The sequence below is a fragment of the Arachis hypogaea genome, chromosome 6, assembly GCF_003086295.3.
Source record: "Arachis hypogaea cultivar Tifrunner chromosome 6, arahy.Tifrunner.gnm2.J5K5, whole genome shotgun sequence".
NCBI lineage: Eukaryota > Viridiplantae > Streptophyta > Magnoliopsida > Fabales > Fabaceae > Arachis > Arachis hypogaea.
In genome coordinates this window covers 57,085,502-57,089,864 of record NC_092041.1, presented here as the reverse complement: position 1 = coordinate 57,089,864, position 4,363 = coordinate 57,085,502, and the positions used below count along the sequence as shown (strand labels likewise).

The 4,363-nt window shown below is 38.3% G+C and overlaps 1 non-coding gene across 1 annotated transcript; it reads left to right on the top strand.

Annotated features, from left to right (window-relative positions):
- Positions 1–2,483: 2,483 nt before the first annotated feature.
- Positions 2,484–2,591, top strand: LOC112699800 (small nucleolar RNA R71). The gene has a single exon (XR_003152738.1). It is a non-coding gene; the product is annotated as a small nucleolar RNA R71 (small nucleolar RNA).
- The last annotated feature ends 1,772 nt before the right edge of the window (positions 2,592–4,363 follow it).

Genomic DNA, 4,363 nt, shown 5'->3' with positions numbered 1-4,363 from the left:
ATTCTCCCTGCTACACCACCTTTAAGCCTTTGGGGGAAGGGTGCATATGGGCTAAGTGTCTCCTTCTTTTTCAGCTCTTCCTTGAGTGTGGGTTGAGGTGCATGGCTTCTTTCTTCCTGATTTTCCTTTTGATTGTCTTGGAGGTGTTCTACTTCATTCATACTCCTCTCATCACTTGCGGTGATCATCTTACATTCTTCCCACCTTATTTTATTTGTTTCTCCTCTTGGGTTCTTCTCAGTGTCACTGGGAAATCCATAAGTGGGTTTGGGAATTTGTTGAGATAGATACCCTACTTGGGACTCCAGTCTCTTGATGTTTTCTCCTTGGTTTTTGATATTGGCTCGCACTTCTTCCTTAAACACCTTGTTATCTTGGACTTCTCTACATAAATCTTCAAGTAGAGTCTCAATTTTTGAAAGTCTATCGTCCACTAGTGATGATGGATTGGGGTTAGGTGGGTGTTGATAGGATCTCTGTGAGGTATGTTGGTGAGTTGTATTGTTGTTGGAGTTGAGGTTGTGGCGTCTCTGGTCTTGACCTTGGTCTTGTTGATTTTCCCAACCAAAGTTGGGGTGATTTCTCCATCCAGAGTTGTAGGTTTTGGAGTATGGGTCATGGATTTGTCTAGGTGAGTTTCCAACATAGTTGGCTTGTTCCCAGTCACCTTCTTCTCCTATATTCACTCCTTCTTGAGTTGGTGATGACGTGATGACTGTTGCAACTTGGTTTTTCTCCACCTTCTTGGTGAGATCTGCTAGCTGCTTGGTGATCATCTTATTTTGAGCTATCAATGCATCCATGTGGTTCAGCTCCATTACTCCTCGAGTGTTACTTCTTTCAGAGGCATAGAAGTAGTCATTCTCAGCTATTGTTTCAATGACATCTATGGCTTTTTCAATGGTTTTCTTCTTGTTTAGAGAGTCCCCTGATGAATGATCTACAGCCTTCTTTGACTCATAGGAAAGACTGATGAATTGATTTTTGATGGTTTAGAATTTCACTAATGAAATCTCATTGTAAAGTATAGTTTCTAAACCAAAAAATAATCCTTTCATACAAAAAGTTGTTTGTCACTAGTACAAACCCCTAAAATTTATAAACCGAAGTATTGGACCTCGGGTCGTTCTCCCTAGGAATTGTAATGAAGTGTCTTGTTATTGGTTGTGAGTTATAATTGGGGTTTTTAAGATTTTAGACAAGAAATATAAATGGCAAAGAAAATAAACTAACAACTAGCAAAGCTCTTGGCAAGATATGAGAACTAGAAGTCCTATCCTAGTTATCCTCCTCAATTGTGATGACAAATTGTCCATTGCTCCCACTTAGTTAAGCTCTAACCATGGAGGAAAGTCAAGTGGATGAATCAATTTGATTCCTCAAGTCCTAATCAACTCCTAAAGGAAAGACTAGCTTTAGAGGCATAAATCAATTAGCAACTTCTAATTATCAATCAACAAAGGAATTAGATAACTCAAGAGTCACTAATTACTCTACCTAGGCCAAGAGGAACAAAATCTATACTATATCTAGAAGAGGCATTTCAATAAACACATAAAAGGCAATAAAAGTAAACAACATAAATTGCAAGAATTAAAGAGAGATCTAACAACAAAGGCAAGAGATCAACAATAGAAAAACAAAGAAGAACAATTATTATGAATTACCTCTTATTGAATTGAAAGAAAATGGAAGGAACAATAGTAGATCTACAACAAAGTATAAGAACAACATAAAAGAGATTACAACAAAAGAATAGAAGAAGAATGAATCTAACAACAAGGAATTGAGAAGTAGAAGTACAAGAATGAATGAATGAAAACCTAGATCTAAGAACTAAGCCTAATCCTAATCCTAATCCTAGAGAGAAGTGAGAGCTTCTCTCTCTAGAAACTACTTCTAAACTAATCCTAATGAGTGGGAATGAACTAATGTCCCTTTGCTCTTCAATCCTTGGCTTTAAATAGCATCTTTGGCGCCAAACTTGGTTGAGATTGGGCCCAACAACCCTTGAGAATTCGTTGGTCACATTTTTATTAAAAAATCATAAACCAGCACCGACGCGTACGCGCACAGCACGCGTACGCGTCCATGGGGTGATTCACAAGGTGCACGCAAGCGCCAGTTGCGCGCGCGCGTCCATGGGTGAGTTCAACTTCTTTGCCTTTTCATGATTTCTCTACTTTGCATGCTTTCTTCTTCACTCCTTTGATCCATTCCTAGCCTTTCCAATCTGAAATCACTAACAAACACATCAAGGCATCTAGTGGAATCAAAGAGAATTAGATTTAGCTATTTTAAGTCCTAAAAAGCATGTTTTCACATCTAAGCACAAATAAGGAGACAATCACAAAACTATGCTAATTCAATGGGTAAATGTGGGTAAAAGGTGATAAAATCTCTTAAAATAAATACAAGATAAACCGTCAAAACGGGGTTTATCAAAGACCTTCATAGAAAATGTGAAGTTGCACCCATTCATTAAACATATTTGGTGGGCATCTTCTTGTTAAGTCCTTGAACCTCTCCCATGTCTCATAGAGAGTCTCACCATCTTGTTGCCTGAAAGTTTGCACCTCAGCTCTTAGCCTGTTAATTCTTTGAGGAGGGTAGAATCTTGCCAAAAATTTGTTCACCACATCTTTCCAATTTGTCAAGCTCTCTTTTGGAAAGGATTCGAGCCACTTGGATGCCTTGTCCCTGAATGAAAAAGGGAACAACAACAGCCTATAGACATCCGGGTGGACTCCATTAGACTTCACAGTGTCACAAATTCTCAGAAAGGTGGTTAGATGTTGATTGGGGTCTTCTTGAGCACTTCCTCCAAATGAGCAGTTATTCTGAACAAGGGCGATGAGCTGGGGTTTTAGTTCAAAGTTGTTGGCATGTATGGTGGGCTTCTGGATGCTACTTCCACAGTTTACTGGATTTGGATTGATGTAGGAGCCTAGAACTCTCCTTTCTTGCCCAGCATGATTTGCAGGGCCTTCTCTAGCATGGTTGTGAAATTCTTCTTCATGATTGTTTTCCAAGTTCTCTTCCATGTTGGGTTCAAAGTACTCTTCCTTTTCCTCAGTACCAACAACTCCTTTCCCTCTTGCTTCCCTCCTTAATCTCCAGAGGGTTCTCTCAGGTTCTGAATCGAAGGAAGTTGAGGTTCCCCCTCTTCTCCCTGTCATACAACTAGCAAAACACGCAGCAAGAGATAAAATGAAGAGGTTATTCTTGTTAGAGTGATTGTTAGTGTGAGTGATGCAAATTATCAAACAGTTAGTGGGTTAGTGAGTAGAATTATAGATAATAACAAAGAAAGAAAGAAAAATAGAGAGGGTATAGAGGATGAGGAAGAAGTTAAACAAAGTGAAAATAAATGACTGAATAAAGTAAACAAACAAGGGAAAAATGCTCAATCTAGTGAGCTTCCAACTTAATCATTGTTGATACAAAATCAATCCCCGACAACGGCACCATAAACTTGATGCACGAAAACTTGTCTCTCAACAAATTTCCCTTCGGCAAGTATACCAACTTTGTCGTCAAGTAAAAACTCACAATAAAGTGAGGTCGAATCCCACAGGGATTGATTAGTCAAGCAACTTTAGTTGGAAGAGTATGCTAGTTGAGCTAAACAGAGTGAAGTTTGAGAGTTGCAGAAAATTAAATGACGGAAAATTAAATAGCAGAAATTAAAGTGCAGAATCTTAAATGGGGATTTAGGGTAATGAGCATGAAAATAAATGACAGAAAATAAAGAGAATGGGTAAGATCAGAAATGGGAAATTCATTGGGCTCAGGAGATGTTGTATTCTCCGTATCAAGTTCATTTTCATCTCTTCCTCAATCAATGCATCTATTGATCTCCTTGGCAATCTTAGGTGATTAGATTTCAATTCCTTGGTAATCCAATCTCTCTAAGCTTGAACAATTGCCCAATTCCTTGATTTAATTGCTCATGGGAAGAGATGAAGTATGGTCACTGATTATACCACATGTATTTCTAAATCAAAGTGTTGGAAGGATTACATGTCACTACATTCGCCTAGACCCCAATTTGGTCCAATATGAGAAAGCATTTCTAGCATGATCTCCTCATCCCTTTTCCAAGGCTTAGAGGAGATCCAATTATGGAGAGTTTCTTTTCCAAGACAACTAACCAATTGAATTAAGATCGAAAGCTTTCTAGTAAATCAAAAGAGAAAAAAGAAGAAGAGAATGAAAACTATAATTGATCCATCAAATTACAACAGAGCTCCCTAACCCAATGAAAGAGGTTTAGTTGTTCATAGCTCTGGAAATGGAAAATGGCAGAAAAGAATACATCCCAGCTAAAAGTGCAGAAAAGTAAATGTATAGAGAGTAGTTC